Raw genomic sequence first — 23,459 nt, forward strand, 5'->3', positions numbered from 1 at the left:
AGGCCTGGGTTCCTGATGATTCCTTGGATGATAGCCACCTACCCATCATGAACACTCTCTCAGACATTCTCTTAGTTTACCACGGCTGCTGTGACACAGTCCCTCCAGCTGGGTGGCTTAAACAACAGAAACCTACTGTCTCACAGTTCTAGAGGCTGGAGGTCCAAGATCAAGGTGTGGCAGAGTTGGTTTCTTCTGAGGCTTCCCTCCTTGGCTTGTAGATGGTCACTTCTCCCTGTGTCTTCACTCGGTCTTCCTTCTGTGCCTGTCTGGGCCTTAATCTCCTTCTCTCATAAGAACACCCGCCATACTGGATTAGTGCCCATCCTACTAACATCATTTTAACTTAATCACATGTTTAAAGAGCTTATCTCCAAATACAGTCACATTCTAAAGTACTGGGGGTCAGGGCTTCAATATATGAATTTGGGGTGGGGGGAGGACACAATTCAGCCCATAACACATGTCCAAGCCCAACATCAATGAGACAAGGAAGTAGACTCCACCCACTGTAGCAGAGATGGGGAAAGAAGCAAAATGTGAGCAAAATAACATAATCTTCCAGTGGCACCCATGATGATACGGTGTAATAAGTGACAAGATGAAGTATAACACACCTGGATAAAATTCAAAAATATCTCGCATTCAAACCGCTCCAAAATCTGACCCCCGATTATCCGTCCTTCCTGATCTCAGCTTTGCTATTGAATAGCATCAAACCCCTGTACAAAGGGGCAGTGACAAGTACAATGTGACGTAGTAGAAAGAGTATACCCAGATTCCTAAGACCTGTTACTTTCTACATGGTACCCTAGTTTCTCTTCCAGTGTGAGACAAAAACCATCTGTGTGATCCTGACGCAATCATTTTCTCTCTCCGGATCTATACCCTGATTTCTGAGATGAGGAAGCAGACACTAGGGTCCCTAAGATTCCTTGACCCAGTTTCTTTCCTTTGCAACATGTGTTCTGTTGAACATTAGTCCCAAGAGATGCCATGCAAATAAATATTTCCATGAGCAAATCACTTGGAAAAAGCTGCACACAATATCCCTTTCCTAGAATACCAAAGGTTATGAAAAGTCCTGCAATAAAAAAAAAAAAAAAAAAAAAAATCCTGTTTTACCTCAACTGTTTCCCAGATGTATTTGGCCTAAGAATTTCTCCTTCTGCCCCTTGTAACATGGCTCAGAAGCAATGAACTAACTCCCTAAGTACACACAGGCTTGGGAGAGTTAAATTTGTTAACAGCCATGTCCACCTTCCCCTCCCTGCCCCCAGGGAGCATGATGCTCCGTGAATTTTTGCTTCTAAGCCAGGAAGCCCCAGACTAAGAGGTAGTTACCTCTCTCAGGCCTTCTCAGGCCACAGCTCAGTCTTCCCCATTGTCTAAGCGCTCCACAAACAGAGCAACAAAAGCACCAGACGTCCCACGCGTCCATTGGTATATGGGGACCCGGGGCCCTTATTCCCAGTGTTACTCAAAAGACTTTTTGCCTCTCCCTTTTGGAGATACTCTTCAGTCTATCGCGTATTTCCAAAATCTCTTCAGTCGTGGCACCTCTTTGTCCTTCGCGGGAGAGATTTGAGTTTGGGAAACAATGAATATCTACTGGAGCCAAGTCTGGTGAATACCTTGGGCGCTGAAGCTGAGAAAGACTGTTTCGGCATCAGAAATGGAGGGTGCAGTCCACCTCATCTTTCAGTCAGCCTCCAGCTCATCTGGCTCCCAGGCTTCTGGAACAAGAATAGTCATTCCAAATGAGATCGCCTGTGCATTCCGGAATCTCCACACACCATATGCCGAGCGGTCTGTGGCTCCCTTGAATGGCAAACAATTATGTCCGCTTGTTTGTTTTGTTCCTTTATTTGGCCCCTTGTCTGAACAGAGATGCCGAATCCAGTGTTTCTTGCATTGTGAGTTCTCATGGGGCCATTCGCGTTTCCATCGCCAGCTATTGTTCTGAATTCAGAAGACTATCCCCAAATTGCGCATCCGCATCCCTAATTGAACCGAAGCCATTCTAACACCTCCCGTTCTTCCTCTCTCCCCTTATCCCCTGCACACTATCTGTCTGCCTCTCTCTGGCTTTGATCCCAGGGTAAGGATTGTTTTGTTAACACTAGTCCTGTTATTCAGTAGTCAGCTTGTGCTTTTTCTTTCCTTCAAATAACATTTAATTGCTTTAACACAACTTTTTCAAGGAGGCAGAGGAGTGTTCTTTGAAGACCCAAATTATCCTCAAAGCTGGTCTCTCAATGCTGTGAAGATTTGTGCTGACTTTTAATAACCAGAACATGAAACAAAAGAAAGTTTTATAGCACCTTCTCTGAGAGCATTTGAACTGTAGCTATATAACCACAGATTGTCAGAGCTGGAAGGTAATGTAGGGGTCGTAGATTCTTAGTGGGTCCCAAACTTCTTTAGCTGTGGGACTCGTTTCAGGGAAAGAATCTTCCAGGATCCCAACTATTAAACAAAAGCAACCAGAGGTTCTCAGGAGAGTTTAAATCTTCAGATTGGTTTCAAATGCTTCATTGAAGTATCTGAAGTATCTGAAGAATCCTCTTCTCCTGGATTTTGATCACAACTTAAAAACACAGACATTTTGGGGTACCTGGGTGGCTCAGGTAATGATCTCAAGGCTTGTGGGTTCAAGCTCCACATCAGATTCTGAACTGCTTCTGATTCTGTGTCTCCCTCTCTCTCTGCCCCTCTCCCGCTTGTGCTCGTGTTCTCTCTCTCTCTCTCTCTCTCTCTCTCGCTTTCAAACGTTTAGAAAAAAATTTATAAAAAAAAAAATAAACTCACAGACATTTTACTAAGGTCAAAAGTAAGGCCAAGAGAGAATCAACTAGTACCTGACAGAGCGAAAAACAGAACCCTCACCTTCTGGTTCCTATACCAAGTGTAGCTATAAATCCAGCTGTGCATCTGAAGCACTGGGGAGCTGGTTAGGAACACAGATTTGGGAGCCCCAGCTGCTGAAGATTCTTATGAACTAAGTCTGGAGTGAGAATTTTGAAGAAGCACCTTCTAAAAATTCCCTGTGAGTCTGATGGAAATCCAGGTTTAAGAACCACAGATCTGTAGTATCCAGTCCTCCATGCCCAGGTACCAAAGGGCAATTGATTCTTTTCTTTTCTTTTCTTTTTTAAGTTTATTTATTTATTTGAGGGGGGGGGGGGCGGGTGGAATCCCAAGAAGGCTCCACATTTGCAGAGTCTGATGCAGGACTTGAACTCATGAACCATGAGATCATGACCTGAGCCGAAATCAAGAGTTGGACATTTAACCAACTGCACCACCCAGGTGTCCCTGATTGTTCTTAGGAAAAGCAAACCAGGCCACAGAAGAGCCTAGATTTGCCCATGATGTGACCATCACCAACAATGTTAAAGTAGAGTGAATTGGGACTGCTTTAACCAGGTCCTAAAATCAATTAGTGGGTTACAGGGGTTATTCACAAAGTACCATTCAGAAGGAATTTGACCAATGTTTTGTCTTCCTAGGTAATTGTACAGCAGTTTATAGGAATAATCTCTGAACAGTAGTATCTTAAGATGGATCATGCTTCACCTTTTACAAAGTGGCTTTCCGTGCATTATCTCTTTCAGCCCATTCAACAACCCAAAATATGGGTAAAGCCGGTCTTATTTTCCCTATTTCACAGACAATATGACTGAGATACACAGAAAAGTGGCACACTGAGTACCACAGAGGTGGTAGGGCTTGGTCTGAAACCAAAATCTGGGATTCTGATTCCAATATGCCTCCTTAATGCATCAAAAAAAAAAAAAAAATCCATAGTACCATAGCCTTCTCTTTTCTGCTCACTCCAGCATAATCACAAATGGTATTATAAAATGGAAAACTCGATAACTCTAATAGCTATTAAAAAAACACTATTGATGCTCACAGCCAGGACCTCATGATGTTTATTCTAATGTCCTCATTTACTACTAAGCTATCATTGTAAAATGAAAACCGTTCAACAGAATTGTATCTTTTCACTTCCCGAAATCAATTTCTACTTAGGCTAGGAAGTACAGTAGTAGGTTAAAACTCAAAAACGGGAAGACTCTACATCAGAAATTGTTCATCAACAGCAACAATAAAAAAAATCAATGTTTATTTCAATTTTAAGAGGAAATAGAACTTGTTAGGAATCAAAATAAAAGGAAAAGCTACTTCAGAAATGTGAGTATTCATCCTCAGATTACATTCAAGGGAACCAGGTTAGCCATGGCCTGAGTAATCTGATGATTTTCCTTCGCATCATGATCCACTCTGTACCTGTGGACTACACTAAGGATGCTGCAATATAATTGATTATTACTCTGGCTAAAGTCATGGCTCTGTCCCTGGTCTTATTTCAGTCACAGGGATGTTGCTGTTGTCACCCAGACATGAGTAAGAGAAGAACAGATTACTTTGACTGAACTTGAGGATACCCCAGCAAAGCTTCCTCCTGAAGAGCTGGGAGAGTTCCCTGGGCATCAAAATCTTTACCAATTAGATGGGAGTTTCCTATCCACTCCCCCACCGCAATAAATCCCTCTGTTTCCTCCTTCTCCTGATCTTTGCCCTGCATCTCTGTTTAACTTGATCCTCTTAAAAAGAGTTCTAAAAGTCTTGCCTTGCCCAGTATTAAAATGTATTGAAAGGCTGCAGCGTGTAAAACAATATAGCAGAGGTTCAGGAATAAACAAATAGATCTCAATGTCCACTTTGTTTCTTTGTTAGTGAAATTGTTTCTCTCTCCCTCCCTTCCCTTCTGCCTCCTCTCCTCTCTCTCTACCCTCTCCCTCCCCACCTCTTCTCTCTCTCTCTCTCTCTCTCTCTCTCTCTCTCTCTCTCTCTCTCTCTCTCTTCTCAATGGATCTGTAGGAGTATGAAGTCTCTCTCGTTCCCTCTGAATACCTAAAGCTCAGAACAGAATTGAAGGACAGCTTGGCACCCAAGTTCCAAAAAGGAAACATTCTGGACAAGATAAAGGAGGTAAAGGGAGTATCCAGTGATAACAGAGGGAAAGAGTGGAGAAACACAAGTGGAATCCGAAGGAAAATGCCAAGTAGGAGTTGTTTGCTGCTGTTGTTGTTGTTGTTGTTGTTGTTGTTGTTGTTGTTTTAATATGAAGTTATCCTTCCTGTGGCTCACTAACCCTTACTGAAACCTCAACTTAACAAAACAGCATGCAAATATGCCACACTGGCTATGAGGAGGAGGGACTGGGGTCACAGAAGGATTTTCTTTGCATTTTTATAGCAGACGTATTCTTGTTTCTAAGCGGATGTCTCTGGTGCAGGGGTACTAAGATTCATTCTATGAAAATAATTGGCCAAATTTTAAAAAGATGTAAAAATGATATTTATCTCCAAGTTATTTATAACAGTGAAAAATAGGAAACAAACTGAAAGTGCTTCCACAGAGGGCTGGCTAAGTAAATTAATGTGCACCCATACAACTAGGTTCTGGGTGGCCGTTTAAAAAAATAGAGGGTAATTGTTATGGAAACATAGCTGCAGAATATCGTTAAGTGGAAAAAGCAGCTAATAATAGTATGCATAATAGGAGATGACTTTTGAAAACTATAAAGATACTTACACAGGAAAAAAAGTCTGGGAGAATATTAATAGTGGTTAGTTCTGGGAGGTGGCATTTTCCCCCACCTCAACCTCTCACGGCAATTACTTACTTTTAGAGAAACTACAGTTCCTTTTTCCAGAACATACAGCGAACTACACTATAATACATTTTTACAAAGAAAAATATAGTTATTTCTCCACCTCGCCATCCAACTTTCTACATACAGAATTTTATTTCTTCCCACCAACTCTAAGAGACGTGCCTCATCTATTGTAAGTGTTGCCATTATAGAATTCAAATACGTGCTCAGATTCAGTCGATTTGAAGACCAGAAATAATTGCCACGTTCAGTTGAATGCCACATGCCTACAGGTGTCCAAAGGTAATATTTTAAACTTTTAGATTAGAGATTAGCACGGTAATGGATGGAGAAAGTCACATCTTGGAAGAATGTAGTAACTCTATCACTAACTTGACAATGGCCAGTGCTAAGCCAAGGAAAATTCCCATGTATTCAAGAAGGGAGGAGCCCCAGGAGAAAACAGAAAAGATGCTTACGGCTTCTTTTACTGTTCAAACCATCTCCTCTACGAGGGTTATTACAACATCACAGCCACCTCTTCTGTTTACATGTGGGCTGTAACCAAGGGAGCAATTTCCCCACCACCCCATAAAAACATGGGGGAGAATGGATGAGGAGAAGGGAGTTCAGGAATTCTCTCCTCTCTGCTTCCAACACCAGCATTCTCAGTACCCACTCTCCTAGGTGCAAAGGAGAGAACAGAGTCCCAGAAAGGAGGGAGGGAAGGAGATAACTCACTCTTCCCTCCCAGATACAACAACCTCATGGCTGAACCTGTGTCAAGAGCAGAAATTGGTTTCACAAACACGACAGATCTGAGAAACAAAGTTGTCATCAGCTCATATGTTCCACCGATTTGATGTGGTTATAAAAGTAGAATAGCCTCCGGATAAAAACCTGGTTTCTGAGATCATGGGCTCTATTACGATGAAATGTCCCTGTAACAATTTAGATCCAGGTATATGGAAAACACTTCACTTCCATGGTTTTTCCCAAGTGTATTAAAATTTTTATTTCATCCACAATAAAGCCTGTTTTCTCCCAGAAGGAGATATGAGAGGTTTAATAAGGGAGTGGCTTTGCAGAGTTTGCAGACTCCGTTTATGGAGGCCAGTTTTCTCCTGCTTGCCAGGGACCAGGGACTCCTGCACACATGGAGAAGGTCACCTTCTCTGGGTTTCCCATGATTAATCCTAGACTTGAGCCTAGGGACAAGCTTGGCCCACATTCTGACTCCAGAGCTATCCCTTTCCACATGCTGCCTGCTCCAGGGCTTTGTCCCCTGTTATTCTAACAAAGGCTTAGCGAGGTCTGAAACCTAAAAGTTCTGGAAATGCCCAGGCAACACAGTCTTGTTAAGCCTCTCCTTTCTGGGCCCTTATTCTTACTCTAGGCACTCAGGATGCTTTCCATATCAAAATTTCCTCTCTGGGAAATAACTCTGTGTCAGTCATTCACACTTTAGTGTGAATTCAAATACCTCCTCTTCCAAAAGCATCTTAATTTACAGTCCTTCTAATTGTAAGAAAGAATCTCTTGTTTCTTAGAAGAATCTCAGGCAGCGACGCTTAGGTGGCTCAGTTGGTTAGGCGTCTGACTTCAGCTCAGGTCACGAACTCCCGGTTTGTGAGTTCAAGCCCCCACATTGGGCTCTGTGCTGACAGCTTGGAGCCTGGAGCCTACTTCAGATTCTGTGTCTCCCTCTCTCTCTCTCTGCTCCTCGCCCGCTCACACTCTCTTACTCTCTCTCGCTCTCTCTCTGTCTTAAAGACAAATAAACATTACAAAGAAGAAGAAGACGAATCTCAGGCATGTTCAATTACACTCTTTGGGGACTGTAAGCAAGAAAGAAATCTCACCACTTTCTGGGTGGATAGTTAAAGCAAAAAAGGCCACAGAAGCAGAGTTGCCCTTTGGAGAACAGGTTCATGGTCACATTGGAGAGAAATCTATTTTCAAGCCATCCCTTTCAATGGTTGCCTCCCACATAGACCAACCCGATGTCTGTTCCTTACCACACCACTCCTTTCCCCCATGCTGATTGAGCACCCGGCTGGGATGGGTCCCACCCTCAAGGAAATATAGTCTCGCTGGCTGGAGAGTCAACATGGCATGGTACAATCACCTGTAACTTTCAGTGATGGGTTGCATATTTACAATTATTTTGATTACACTTGAAAGGACAAAGATCGGGAACAGATGTCAGACATATGAATTAAAATTAATGATCATTTGTTAATGGAATGAAGAGCCATTCATCATTTCATTAGAGCTAATTCTTAAGGCCATATGGAACCTTGTACAATGGAGCAAATCTTGACTCTCTTTAGAATGTGAAGATTTTGACTACTAAAATGCAAGGAACAGGGTTGCCCAAGTAAAATTTCCTTCTATTAAATGTAGTAGTTACCGGTTAGTATGACAAACTATGTTCCAGTAAAGTAAGTATACGAATGTCGACCAGGGTGTGCTGTTCTTTCTGCCTTTCTTCCTTCATTTATTTACATAGAAAGTCTTTACTGAGTGTCAAGTACCATGTTAGGTGTAGAGATAGTATAGTGAGCAGAGCCAGAGATGGTCCTGCCTGCCTGGGTCTAACAGTATTGAAGGAAACAGATATTAATGAGATAATTACACTCATAAATGTAAAATTGCAATGTAACAGCTGATAAGCATGTACAAAGGCCCCGTGACAGAGGGTATCCCGAAGCACGAAATGAAAGAACCAGAGAACAAGAATGACCGGAAAAATAAACCTGAGGAGAGACCTGGTGTGAAAAGAGGTTAAAGAGGCAGTCGGCGGGGGCGGGGGGGGGGGGGGGGTAGTTCTGGGTGGCTCCTTCTGTTGAACATCCGACTCTTGATTTCGGTTCAGGTTATGATCCCAGGGTCGTGAGATCCAGCCCCACATCGGGCTCCACACTCAGTGTGGAGCCTGCTTGAGATTCTCTCTCTCTCTCCCTCTGCCCCTCCCCCTCCACTTGAGCTTTCTCTTGCTCTCACTCTCGCTCTCTCTCTCTCTCTTAAAAAAAAAAAAAAAAAGGCAGGAGCTTGTAGTCATTTCTAGAATTTTATCTTTTTCCTAAGAACAATGGGAAGCCAGCAAGGGGTTTTGAAACGGAGAGTGTCAGGGTCAGATTTGAATTTTGAGATCTCTCTGGCTGAAGTGTGGAGTCTAAATGGGAGAGAAGGAGGCAGAGTGGCTGTGTGGACAGCAGGTGTATCAGGTACTTTGCGGCAATGCAGATATAAGATGAGGAAAACAGGAGAGGGGGAGGGCAGACGCTGGCAGTGCCAATGGCCAGGCTGGGGTGGAAGTGAAAAGGACGGGAATGCCTCAGTTCAGGAGGTAGTTTGAAACTATCTAGGACCAAGGAGTGGATTGGATGGGGACAGTGATGAAGACAAGCAAGGTGTCACTGGGCAGCTCTTAGGTTTCTGACTTGCAGAACTGGATGGAGGGTAATGAACTTCATTGAAATTAAAAAATGTTGGATGAGGCCCAATTAAAAAGGGAAGGTTCTGGATCCCCGGGTGATGATAGCTGCATGTCTGCCCTTCCCTGATCATAACACCTCTGCAGAAACCACAGCTATAGCAGAGAAGATGATGGATTAAAAAGGCACAGTTTAGTGTGGCCTTCTCTACCTGATCAAGTGCCATGCCATCCTCCCCTGGGGACATCAGCACCTGGAAAGGATCTGAGAGATTACCCAGTCCTACTTCCTAACCTGACAGGCACATGAAGAGATCTTGCCCAATGTCACAGAACAAATGAACAGGACCTCCAGGACAACCCAGAGGTTACCTTAGAGAGAAGCCCCTGGAGAGCCCCCAGCCAGCAGTCACTCAGCAAACCTGCCCAGCACCTTGCCAGGTGCCACGGATCAAAGACGAGCAAGTCTCAGGGCTTACGATGACCCCCAGGAAGGGTCAGAGATGTGTTCCTAGGGTCACCCCTGAGCTGAGCTTTGAAGAATGATGGGGGGAGGGGGGGTGGAGGGGGAGGTCAGAGTTTCCAGGGAGAAGAAACGGCAGGACAGAAAGTAGCAGGCTGTAAGCAGTTTAGGTCCTTGGTGCCCCTACTTCCTTCTTCTCCCCTGTACCTCTACCCCAATACCCTTCTTAACATAATCCCCACAAGAAGTTCAAGCTTTGGAAAACACGGCTAAGAAGAGCATTTGCTTCTCTGCAGGCAACTCCCACTTCCTGGCCAGGAAACACGGACTCTCCTGGGGTTGGTTGGGCAGAGTCCGATGACCTTTGTCAGAAGTAGGCATGGGGTAGGAGTCATTATGATAGGGGAAATATAGCAAGAACAGAACACCAGTGGACATCTCAATATATTATCCTCCCCCAAGTGTTCTAGGAAATTCATCTTGACTGCAGTACGGAGAATGTGTTGGGAAGAGGTGTGGGGGTTGTTTAGGAGACAGAGCAGCTGGATGGAGGGTCCGGACTAGGGAATGCCAACATTTTTCTGTGGGCAGTGTGCAGACATTTGAGCAGGCCAGCAACATCAAATCATCCTATGTAATTTGCCACCCTCTTGCCCTCCACAGGGGGCTACATCGACCCAAATAAGGTGCCAAATTAGAAAAGCATAAACCTGGAAGGCAAGGGGAAAAGTAGACTGGTTTCCACTCCAACAGAAGCTGAGGACCTGAAGCTTTCTCGTCTCTGAGTTCTGCAAACCCAGACCTCAGGCCCTTGTGGGTCCATGGGGAAGAACTGGCTCAGCCAACCTCTCAGCTCCTTCACTTCAGGGGAGTGAAAGGGGTGTCAGTTTAGCAAGAGTGAGCAGGTTTTGTTCTGACCTAATAACACTTGAAGTCGGTACAGAGGAGGGACTCTCAGGATGAAAATAACGATGTGACAGCAGATGTCAAAGCCTGGCCCTCAGCTAACCAGAAGGCTGTTGGCTGCCTCCACCAAATGTCCTTGCTACATTCAATCCCTACCTGCTGTCTCTCTCCTCACCCCCTACACACACACACACACACACACACACACACACACACACGCCTGTGCACACACGCGGACACACATATACATGCATGCGCTCTCTCTCGCTCATTTAGGGAGGTTAAGGAGGTCATTGTGCCCATCCCCTCCCTCCTCAAAGCCTTTGCTCCCAACAGAAGCCAAATGTCCCTCCCCTGTCCAGCCTACTTCACCACCCACCTCCTTTCTTCACCTCCTATGGGTTCTCACACCATGAGGAAACTTTAAGACCCCTTCACAAAAAGATATGGGCCCCCACTTTAGCAAATGGGGGGGTGGCCGTGTAGAACGGCTTAGGGGTCAGGACCAGCCATTCCACAAAGCTGACAGAAAGCACCAATGCCTCATGGGTCCCCGGCCCCTGAGATACATTTGCCCCCAGGGACACGGCACTAGGATTCTTTGGGGATTGATCACCAATGTTTCCCATCCTTGGCTTCTAGGAACCCACTCAGGAGTACAGTTCTTTTTTCTCAAAGACCAGGCAAAAATGAGTTTCTGGAGACTGAGCTGTCGAGCCCGCTGGACACATTCTTAGGAGTGAACACCCCAGGGTCCTGGCAATCAATCCCCCCGTCACCAAGGCTGGGCCGGCCTTTAGCAGGCTCGAGTGTAATTTAGGGCTGTGCTTATTACAGGCTCAGACCTTGTTTGATGCACTGGAGTGGAAAAAAGTTCCCTCTCTGCATGTGGCCGTGTCCTGTGTGTCTGTCGTATCTTTAACAATGTAAACATCAGAAACAGATGGGGAAATCCAAGCCAGTGCCAGGCCAAACAGGGCTCACTGCAGACAATGCACCATGGTGCCAAGACAAATACGCTCTGTGGATATCACTAATTTATAGTGCACTGGAACCAGGCAAAACAAATAACAATTAAGGCCCAGAAATCTTAAAATGAATAACCTTTCTGTACACAAACTCAATGCCACTATTAAAAGGCCATCAACTGCGATGAATATATGAAACATAACAATGAAATCCTTCTTATGTGAATAATTACTGAATAATTACCAGGAAAGGGGGCATTTCTCTAGTTTGCAGAGTCTGTGGATTTTGCACGCTAAGCTTGGCTTTGGAAGAGCACATAGACACTTTGAAATGCCTTCACAGACTTCATGTCACCATGATAATATCGCAAGGGGTAGGGGTTGGGTATGGCAGGCCCTCACGTCCCCATTTTCCAGATAGGACAACCGTGGCATCGACTGATAAAGAGAATAACCCTGTCACAGCCCTCTGATGGACAAAACAGGGTCTAAATGGACAAAACTTTTAGCCCAGAGTTCTTTCCACTGCTGTACACAGTCCTCCTTTACCCTCACCTGCAACCCCCACTATATATCTTAACCAGGCAAGCAGGTATCAGAAACCTCTTAGACACAGAATGCACAAAGCAGAGGTACAGCCGGCACACAGCCATGGCAATGCCCAGGTATCCTTCCAAGCCTTCACTCACCATCTTTTCACCAGCTGAGGCTGGTGCCTTAATGGAGTGAAGATGACCAATGCAGTCACAACTAGGCGCAACCAGCTTCAGCCGAATGGCTTCATATTTCAACCAGGGATAAGCCTCCCTTAGGGAGTCATGGCCCAGTGCAGGGATTGGAAAGAAGAATCCGCCTGAAAACATAGCCAATCCCCTCTCTGCTTGTGGTGTCCGCCCAATGAATCACTCACTTTATCTAGGCACAGCCCAGCAGCAATGCTGCCCATCTTGTGGGGATCTATACCCTGGGGATCTGGTTCCCTTAGGAGAAGGGTCCCCAGACTGCATAGCCACATGGATCCTGAGAGTCACTGACAAGCACAGTAATTTTGATCTTGCCCCCATCTGATTCACAGAAAACTTAAAACACTGATTTTTTTTATGTTTATTTCTGGGGGGGGGGGGGGGGGTGGGGTGCAGGAACAGAGAGAGAGGGAAACATAGAATCCGCAGCAGGCTCCAGGCTCTGAGCTGTCAACACAGATCCCAAAGCAGGGCTCAAATCCATGAATGGTGAGATCATGACCTCAGCCGAAGTTAGATGCTTAACCAACTGAGCCACCCCGGTGCCTCTAAAACACTGATCATTTTAACTGTGGTGAAACTTAGGGAAAACAGGAACAATAATGACTTAAGGAAGCTTAGGGAAACAGGTACAATTATAAACTCTCAGGAGGAGGGAAAATTGATGTAATATGTTTAAAGGTGATTTGGCAATTTCAATTAAAACATATTAGGGCAGGGCACTTGGGTGGCTCAGTCAGTTAAGCATCCAACTCTTGATTTTGGCTCAGGTCACGATCCCACGGTCATGGGATCGAGCCTAGCATCGGGCTCCATATTGAGCATGGAGTCTGCTTAAGATTCTCTCTCTCTCCTCCTGCCCCTCTCGCCCACTTATGCGCTCTCTCTGTCTAAAATTTTAAAAAATTTGTTCATTCGTTCATTCATTCATTCATTAAAATTTTTAAAAATAATATACTCAAGTACTACTTGTGTAATTTAAAAACTATAGTAGGCACCATTAGCCAAAAGCTGTTAACTGGCACTGGGGGAGTGCTAGAGTTGTTCCTAAAACACTTCCTCAGCAGTGGAGGTGCTAAAGAGCTGGACAGGCTGAGTGTGGGTGCAGGTGACCCTGTGCTGTTTCGTTTCTTGCTTGCCAGTCACAATATCCATGCTGGTGGAAAGAAGGAGAAGAAATAGCCCATTTACAAAGTACCTATTAGATGCCAGGCATGGTCCCATCAATTGTTTCCATAATCCTCATAATAATGGTGGACCAACCATAATGGTCCAAAGAGTAGGGACTTGTCCGTTCAGCTAATCTACATCTGACTCCAAGGTCTCTGTTCCTTCTGCTATAACATGTTGGGGATAGTCAGGTTCTTCCTTGTTTGGAGCGCCCCCTGGGACAAAGCAGAGCAGGGATGCCATCATAGTGTCAGTGGGAGGAGAGAGAAGAAAACGTCTACCTGGGGCAGATAAAGGGAGGAAGAGGATGACGATAGACAGGAGAGATACAAGAGAGATGGGGGGATGGCCAGGAATGTTGGCAGGGGGCCTGGTGACTGAACATCACTGGAGCCATGACAGTGAGCATGGTGCTGATGGTGAAGCCACCAGGCTGGTGGTAAAGAAAGTCCTGGTGAAGGTGGGTGATGGGAAGCAGGAGCCTTTTTCTCATCAGCACATCCAGGTGCCTCTAAGGCTAGGCAGGTGGAGGATGTGGCGGCAAAGGTACTGATGGGCTCTGAGCTGAAGACAATAAGGTGACGGTGGGGGGTGGGGGGTGACAGTGGAAGTAGGTTTTTTGGGCAGAAGAGAACGTCCCCCCAACAGGGAGAAGAGAAGGAAGAGGAGGAAAAAGGAGGAGAGTGAGAGTCTCTGCCAAGCTCTTGAGAGTGCCAGGCAAGCAGTTCTTTATAGAAATTCCATAAATAAAAATGTAGCAAGCCAGTTCCTCAAATCAGTCATTTTCTCAGGCCTTTCTGTGTGCATTGGTTCCTTGTCTTGGAACATCCCCCATCTCTCCCCTCCCAGGGGCTCCTCATCCTTCCAGACTCAGCTAAAATGCCCCCTCCCAACCACCCAGAGAAGCTTTCCTGTCTGCACTAAGATGCCACCCCAGCCTCTCCCCCTCTCTCCTACATATCACTCAGAAGGTGGGGCACATTTTTAAATTATTGATTCCCTTTTCCTTTTGCTAATTACCAATCACAGTGGTTCCTAAACTTCATATTGGGGAGGAGGGGCACGTAGATCAAGTTGGTTTTATTTATCATATCCCCAGCACCCAGCAATGTGTCAGGCACAAAGTTGGTGCTCAATAATTGTTTGAAAGGTGGATGGATGAAGAAAGAAAGAAGGGAGGGAGAGAGGGGAAGGGGCAAGAGGAAGAGAGGGAGAGAGGAGAGGTAGAGGGAGGAAGGAAGGAAGGAAGGAAGGAAGGAAGGAAGGAAGGAAGGGAGGAAGAAGGGAGGAAAGAGGGAGTTAGGATATACCACTTCAGTTCTCTGTTACCCAAGGGCAAAGGGGTACCCAAGCAGGGAAAGAAAATGTCCCTGAACATTTCTTCCAGCAGTAACCTACTCCAAAGTAAGATTCTCAGTTTGGAAGCCTAGGCTGCAAGCCTGCACTAAATTGATTCTCCACTGGCTCTATCCACACCCAATCTCTCCTCCATTACTCAGGATAGTGAAGAACTGGCTGGAATTTGCATGTTGGATTCCGCATGTGCCTCTGAAATATGATTCAGTTCTCCTGAGAGCCGCTAGACTACACTCTAAGCTGGCTTCATAGAGTATTTATAACTGCCAAAACAACTTATTTCAAAAATAAACATGGTATTTTTAGCCCAATGTTGCTGATAACCTGCTTTGTAAAGTCACACACTCGGCTCAGAATCAGCAATATGTCTCCGGTCAGCCCCAGTTGCCAGAGTCATCTTCAGTCACTGGATGGACAGGACCAAGGCCTGGCCATCATCTCTAGATTGTCCATTACCCAGGATGGGCCGAGAAGCCTGGTTAGCCCACCTTGGAAGGCAGGGTTCACTCTCTGCCCCCTTCCCTCCCATGTTTTTGGACCCCCTCTGTAGGTGGCCACAGTGAGAATGGCAAAAGGGAAACAAGTGTGTGCATGAAGGGGGTGGGGATAACTCAAATGCCACTTTGGCAGATGTCAAGGGCAGCCCAAGAACAGAGGTGCGAAAAGAAGGCAGAAGGGAAGGAAACGGACAAAAGGCTCCAGCATGGCCAGAGGAGTTCGATCACCAGGGGTGTAGAGGACACCCCTGGGGTCTTCTGACCTTGGATCCAAAGCCTGTACACCTGAGACAGAGGTTTCTGGAAAGGGAAGCTTCAGTCTCCAATTCTCTTCAGTTCTTACCAACATTTTCCTCTCCCGCTGCTGCTGCTCTGTGATCAAGATTTTGGAGAAGCAAGTGTGGTAGAGAGAATATGCAAAAGCATCAGCATCAGACAGATTAGGCTTAAACTCCAGCTCGGCCCCCTAATAGCTGTGTGATCTTGGGCAACTTAATCAATCTCTCTTCATCTCAGGTTCCTCAACTATGAACTATGGAAAATAGTAGTACCTGACTTCCAAGGAGGTTGGAAGAATGAAATACTAATATTTATAAAGTGCCTGCCACATAGTAGGAATAAATGGGGACTCTTGTTTTCATTACCCTTTGGCCCCCTATCCCCAGTCCCTTTTATTATAAGTTCAGGGACAGGGTGGTTGAAGTCTGGACAAGGACTGCAAGAGGAGGGATGGACGCAAGAACTGTTGTTTGAGAGAGATCAACAGGACTGATGAGGACAACCGGGTCAAGCACCTGAGGCTGTGGTTTTGAATCCCACCTCTACAGTTTCCTAACTACATGGCTATGGCAAGTGTATTAGTTTCCTATAGCTGCTATAACAAATGACCACAGACTCAGTGGCTTAACACAACACAAATATATTCCCTTACAGTTCTGGAAGAAAGAAGTCCAAACCCAGTTTCCCTGACTAAAATCAAGATCTTGGCAAGGCTAGTTCCCTCTGAAGGCTCAGGGGGAAATCCATTTCCTGGCCTTTTTCAGTTTCTTTTTTTTTTTTTTTTAAATATGGAACGCTTCACGAATTTGCGTGTCATCCTTGCTCAGGGGCCATGCTAATCTTCTCTGTATCGTTCCAATTTTAGTATATGTGCTGCCGAAGCGAGCACCTTTTTCAGTTTCTAGTGGCCGGCTGTAGTCCTTGGCTTGTGGCCTCCTCTTCCTCCATCTTCAAAGAACATCATTCCAATCTCTCCTCTGGCATCACAGCACCTTGTCCTCTGACTCTGACCCTCCTTTTCCCCTCTCATAAGAACCCTTGTGATTACACTGGGCTCACCTGGACAATCCAAGATGATCTCACCATCTCAAGAATTTTAATTAATCACATCTACAAAGTCCCTTTTGCCATATAAGGCAATATTCACAGGTTCCAGAGACCAGGACATGGACTTGGCCGGGGGGGGGGGGGGGGTTATTCAGCCTACCACTGTCGGTGAATTAATTTCTCTGAGACCTGTGGTCTCTACCTGTAAAAAGGAAATTATACCTATTACGATGGTTAATTTTACATGTCAACCTGGTATTTGGTCAAACACAGTCTAAATGTCACTGGGAAGGTGTTTTTTTCAAGGAGATTAACATTCAAATCAGTAGACTTTGAGTAAAGCAAATTGCCCTCCATAATATGAGTGAGAATCATCCAATCAGTCAAAAACCTCAAGAGAGGGGTACCTGGGTGGCTCAGAGAGTTAAGCGTCAGACTCTTGATTTCAGCTCAGGTCATGATCTCACAGTTCATGAGATTGAGCCCGACTTCTGGCTCTGTGCTGACAGCATGGAGCCTGCTTTGGATTCTCTCTCTCCCTCTCTCTCTCTGCCTCTCTCTCTCACTCTCTTTCTGTCTCAAAATAAAAAAACTTAAACATTTTTTTTAAAAAAACTTCAAGAGAAAAAAAAAAGACTGGAGCACCTGGGTGGCTCAGTCGGTTAGGTATCTGACTTTGGCTCAGGTCATGGTCTCACGGTTCACAAGTTTGAGTCCTGCGTCGGGCTCTGTGCTGACAGCTCAGGAGCCTGCTTCTGATTCTGTGTCTCCCTCTCTCTCTGCCCCTTCCCTGTTCATGCTCTGTCTCTCAAAAATAAATAAACATTAAAAAAAAATGTTTTTAAGAGCAAAAAAGACTGATTTCCCCTGACAAAGAAGGAGTTCTGCCTCCAGACCGCCTTTGGATTCTGGCTGCAACATTAGCCATTCCCTGGGTCTCCAGCCTGCCAGCCTATCCTACAAATCTTGGACTTGTTAGCCTCCACAAATATAAGCCCTGATTCCTTCTAAAGTAAATTATGTATGTGTGTATATATGTGTGTATATATATGTATGTGTATATACACATACATGTGTATGTGTATGTCTGTATGTATACACATCCTATTGGTTCTGCTTCTCTGGAGAACCCTGCCTAATATACCTACCTTTGAGGCATTCTTGTCCAGCTTAAATGACATGAAATATGTACAATGTTCAACACAGTGCCCAGCACATGAAGATTAATAGACATTAATTGTGGTGGCTGTGCCTTTTTTTAACACAAAGAAAAGATGCCTCCCACTGTGAGTTATGATTATGCCACACTGGACATAGGGTTAGGTGTGGAGGGAAGACGAACCAAGATCAGGTCTAATGGCTCTTTAGAAACTTCCCTATAACCTGGAATGGAAACTCCTCAGGGCACTTCCTGTGGTCCGCTCTTTATCCTAAATTAGGGTTGCGCCCTGAGGGAGTCATTTCCTATGAAGAAAAGATGAGTTGAGAGCTCTGAACAAGCCACCACCCCTGGATATGGCCTGCAGCCTCCATGCTATAGACATGGTCCTGGGAATGGAGACAAGAAGCCAACAAAGCCAGAGAGCTTTGCCTGAAAGGAAATGTCCTGAAGTCCTGCCTCTCATCACCTGGTGGGGGCAGCACTAAGTACCAAGCCTGCCAACCTCAGAGATGAAGGCGACCTCCCACATGAGCAATCCATTTCTTTGCTGACCCAGTGAAAGAGACAGAAGGAGGAAAGGAGGGCATGGGAAAAGAAAGTCCCAGCATCCATGTGTGGGCAGTGCTACAGTTGGCGATGCCTGTACTCAAGACGTACTCAGAACATCACACTACAAAACTGGTCAGAGTTATCCCACCGCTGACATTTAAAGAGGAAACTTGTTCAAAGATCAACAGGGACACACCTTCAGGCATACTCTTTGGGTTTTCATATTTTAACAGCGACTCAGCTTGGAAGGTACCACAAGTCTCCCCTTCAGTGGGAGTCACAGAAGTTCAAGTTCACTGAGCTGTGGCAGGCAACGGTGTCTTAAGTTCAAACAGTGTGGCAATTTGCATGGTAATTTACATTGCAACCCTTTGTCCCCCTGTCATCCCCAAGAAGCCCTCCCAAAAGTTGAAGGAAAGCAGCTCAAATGTTTACAGCCTGCTTGACACACTGTGATTTCAGCCCTCCCCTTGCCAGACAGAAGGAGAGGGGACAGAGGGTGTGGGTTTTATTGTGCAGGCTGGCATTCTTTGACATCGTTCAGTAGAAAGACTGGAATAAAGACGGAGTTAAGTCTTACATCTGCATTGTAAGGAAACCTAACATCGGAAACTATTTGTGATTAGCTAGGCGTTAACCTTTCAAGTAGTAATAAAAATGATGTGTTCCATTGGTATAATGCTCTTCGCTTTCCAAAATATATTTCCATTTATTGTCTCTGACAGAGAAAAGAAAGTTCTATATTAGAAGTGTCATGGACTGAATGCTTGTGTGTCTCTCCCAAATTTCATATGTAGAAGCCTCAACCCCCAGAGTGATGGTATTTGGAGGTGGGGCCTTTGGGAGGTGTAGATGAGATCATGAGGGTGAGGTCCTCCAGATGGAGTTATTGCCCTTGTAAGAGGAGACCACAGTGCTGGCTCGCTCTCCCCCACCCTCTCTCTACTCCATGTGAGGATATGGCAAGAAAGCAGCCATCTGCAAGCCAGGAAGAGAGCCTTCACCAAAAGCTTCACCATACTGGCACCCTGACCTTGGACTTCCAGCCACTAAAAGTGTAAAAAATAAATGCCTGTTGTTTTAGCCACCCAGTCTGTGGTAGCTCAAAAACCCATGGTTCTGATCTCAAATTTTAACATATCCAATTATCTTATTTAGCCCAAATAAGCAGACTTTTAGCTATTTAGAGCCTGCCTGCTCTGCATAGCCAACATCTGCTAGCCATAGATAAGATAAGCCCCGAGGCTATAAAGACCCCCAGCCACTGCTGCTTTGGGGAGCTCTCCGACACAGGCCAGGCTGCTGAGTGACATCATCTAGATACCTAAACCACCCCCAATCCCCCAGTCCCCCCAACCCCTCTCTAAGTAGTGACTCCCATGTCGTAGCCTCTGGACAATCTCATGCTAGGAGGGACTTCTTCCACATTCAAATCTGTCACAGTGTCACCCAAATAAAGCCTGTGTAGACCTGCCCCCTCCTGATCATATCTTTTTCCTCAATCAGCCCCCAAATCCCTCAAATTCTCCACAACCAGGGTCTCAAGGAGTGAAGTCATACACGCATGGCCTAAACCTACCATGATACGAGTCTAGGAAGCAGCAAATACTGAGTCCAACAGGCAGCAGCCACAGGCTCAGAAGACCACTCCACAGCTAGATCCTTACAAGAGATTATACCAGGGGAGGCTCCAACCTCCCTAGAGGCAGGGCCAGCAAATGCCAGGCTGAATGTCAGGACTCCAGACAAGTAGAGAACTGTGCAAGGAGGGAAAACAAAGAAGAATCCACGCATCATGGTTGGGAGAATGGGGGGCTCACGCCTTTCCTCAGAGGTACAGTGGTTACAGCCAAGGCTAGGGCAAAGCTGGGGCCTGATGTCTGCCTCACCACCAGATATTGTTACATATCAGGCACTTAGAGAGAGTCTTTGGGATGGCAGGATGATGGTGCTGCAGATGATGATGATGGTGGTGATGGTGATGGTGGTGATGATGATAATGGTGGTGGTGGTGGTGATGGTGATGATGACAATGGTGGTGGTGGTGGTGGTGATGATGGTGGTGATGATGATGATGGTGGTGGTGGTGGTGCTGGTAGTGATGATGGTGGTGATGATAATGGTGGTGGTGGTGGTAATGGTGGTGATGATAATGGTGGTGGTGGTGGTGGTGGTGATGGTGGTGATGATAATGGTGGTGGTGGTGGTGGTGATGGTGGTGATGATGATGATGGTGGTGGTGGTGGTAATGGTGGTGATGATAATGGTGGTGGTGGTGGTGGTGATGATGGTGATGGTGGTGGTGGTGGTGATGGTGGTGATGATAATGGTGGTGGTGGTGGTGCTGGTAGTGATGGTGGTGGTGATGGTGGTGGTGGTGATGATAATGCCGGTGATGATCATGACGATGATTATGGCAATCATAATAATGATGATGGCGATCCTTATGATGATGCTGATAATCACGGTGATGATGCTGATGGTCATGGTGATGAAGACAATGGTAATAATGGTGACGGTGATGATGGTCCTGATGGAGATGATAATGGTAACTAACAGGTATTAAGCAGGCATTGACTTCCCAGGCATTGCGTTCAGCACTTAACACGTATTATTTAATTTAATCCTCACGGCAACCCTGTCAGGCTGTTTTCCTTCCATTTCACATATGAAAACACTGAGTCTCGGAGAGGTTAAGAAAATTGTGCAAAAAAATGTTGGAATCAGAACTCAACCCCAGGCAGCATTCCCCAGCTCCATACTCTTCTCCCAAACTATCACAGAAAAACAGAAAAGGCAAAATTTGTTCCATGTCCCATTTTAAAAGTTTCCAAAACCACACAGTCTCCCAGGAAAGAAAAAGACGGGCACCTGGGAGGCTCAGTCGGTTGGGCGTCTGACTTCCACTCGGGTCATGATCTCATGGTTGGTGGGTTCATGCCCCGCATCGGGCTCTGCACTGACAGCTCAGAGCCTGGAGCCTGCTTGGGATTCTGTGTCTCCCTCTCTCTCTACCCCTCCCCCACTTGCACTCTGTCTCTCTCTGTCTCTTGAAAATAAATAAATGTTTTAAAAAAAGAAAAAGAAACACCAAATATACAACACACGAAGGTGCTTCTAACATTAAAGAGGCTTAAAGCTAAGAACGTGTATCTCCATGACCCCTGAACATCCAGGGTGCAAAATGAACATTTCAGTCCCCTGTGCAGATGTGCAGGCTGTTGGAAGGCAGGACTGTTGCTTCTACGCTGTGGGCAACACACAGAGTAGGGCTGTATAAAAAGCATGGCATCATTTCATATAAAAGAAGAGCATTAGGAATTAATCCACCCAGGAATAACAAGTTAAAAACATGCATTTTGAAAAGGCACACACAGCCCGTGACAGCATCAACCAACCTGTCAGAAGTATAAGTGGATAGAAAATTCTACCTTTCCATTAATGGCAGGGTACTTTGTTTTACTTTCAAATGCCTCAAAAAACAACCTGCTCAAGGTGGGTGGTGAGTTATGTTTCGTACCCTCTGGGAAACTGGAAACTCAGGAAAGACACTCATGGTTTCACAAAACAGTTCCTGGTGAAAGCCAAGTAAGAATGCAAAGGCCAACAAAACCTAGCCCTGAACCAGAGGTTTGTGCCTCTCTCTGTGATCTGGAAAGATGAAAGGAAAGGCCTCCTTTATAAAAAGCCCAGTGCAACTATAAGAAGTTGACATCAACCTGCAATGTAATTAAGACACAGTTCTATTCATTCCTATCATCATCCATTTTCTCATGTCCATCTTACTCAACTACATTAGAAGCTCCCTGAAGCCAGGGATTATATGACTCATGGCTCTAATTTCCCCTCTAGCGACCAGTGCAGAAGCTATGCAGCATGGCCCCCAGTTGATCTAGCAATGAACGTCTTACACCCACACTGGAGGCTCCTCAGTTCACTTGGAGCCAAAGATTATCATTATTGAGTCTGCTCATTGTTCTCATATTGAGCGGATAACTGCAAACTAAATCATAATTTCCCTCAGCAACAATCTTGTGATCGGGAGTTCCGTTGCTAATCAAGAATTCAGCATCAAATCAATCATAAATATGACTACAATCCTTTAAATAGAATCCACAATCACTTTAAAAAGTAAAATTATTCTCCAAGTAGGAGAACTTTCAAGCTTGGGAAGACCTGACAGGTTGCTTCCGTCAACTCCCTTTGCTCCCCACACGCAGAAGTGGAAGCCCTGGAATGGTGAGCCACACAAAGCCACCCAATGGGTGAGGGGCAGAGTCAGAATTTGACTTCCAGTCTGTGGGGTTTTCTTCACAACACGCTACTGTGCCACCTTGGGAATCTTATAAGATTGGCATGAACGTATCATCTTCATTCATTTAATGAGGGGCCCCAACGTACCCATTTCAAAAGTCCAATGCTACTATATCATAATCAAAATTCCCCAAAGTGGTCTTCCTAATGTTCATCTCACCAAATGTTAGCATGTGCTGTGCCAGAGACTCACTCGTGATTTTAGCCTTTACTCCCACCCTTCTGCACTGAATTATGGAAAATCTAGGACCCTCCAAACTACATTTTGCAGATCCCCTTGCCAATGGGCTTCCAGTTCAATTCTGCATGAGGGAATGTGAAGGAATGGAAGGTGATTCAAAGATGGGAGGGTGCATTCATTTTCTACTGCTGCCATAACAATTTACCACCAACTCAGTGGTTTAAAACAATACTCGTTGGGGTGTCTGGGTGGCTCAGTCAGTTTAGCATCCAACTCTTGATTTCAGCTCAGGTCATGATCTCACAGTTTGTGAGTTCAACACCACGTCGGGCTTTGTGCTAACAGCTCAGATTCTGCTTGGGATTCTCTCTCTCTCCCTCTCTCTCATCCCCTCCCCCACCTCCCTCTCTCAAAAAAAATAAATAAATATCTTTTAAAAATATAAAACAACCTCATTTTTAATCTCATGGTTCTGCAGGTCAGAAAACCAGGATACTCCACTGGGTTCTCTGCTTAGGGACTCACAAGACCAAGATCAAGGTGTTGGCCAGCCTGGGCTCTTCTCTGGAGGCTCCAGTGGAGGCTGTAGTCCAGCCTCATTCAGCTTGTTGGCAGAGTTCTTTCCTGACACTGTAGGACTGAGGTCCCTGAGATTTCCTTGCTGGCTGTCAGCCAGCAATCATTCTCAGCTTCCAGAGGCTGCCCACATCCCTCGGC

The 23,459-nt window shown here is 45.5% G+C and overlaps 1 long non-coding RNA gene and 1 other non-coding gene across 2 annotated transcripts in view; both read right to left on the reverse strand.

Annotated features, from left to right (window-relative positions):
• The window catches only part of LOC109265006 (uncharacterized), a 6,815-nt gene extending 4,774 nt beyond the window's left edge, over positions 1-2,041 (reverse strand). The window contains exon 1 of the long non-coding RNA XR_002078990.2: positions 1,561-2,041. This is a non-coding gene — a long non-coding RNA (uncharacterized LOC109265006). The remainder of the gene's footprint in view (positions 1-1,560) is intronic.
• A 14,230-nt stretch (positions 2,042-16,271) lies between these two features.
• LOC128772841 (U6 spliceosomal RNA) lies at positions 16,272-16,378 on the reverse strand. Its single transcript, XR_008416964.1, has one exon. It is a non-coding gene; the product is annotated as a U6 spliceosomal RNA (small nuclear RNA).
• Positions 16,379-23,459: the final 7,081 nt, after the last annotated feature.

The sequence above is a fragment of the Panthera pardus genome, unplaced genomic scaffold (assembly GCF_024362965.1).
Source record: "Panthera pardus isolate Hobbes unplaced genomic scaffold, ASM2436296v1 HiC_scaffold_10, whole genome shotgun sequence".
NCBI classification, from domain to species: domain Eukaryota; kingdom Metazoa; phylum Chordata; class Mammalia; order Carnivora; family Felidae; genus Panthera; species Panthera pardus.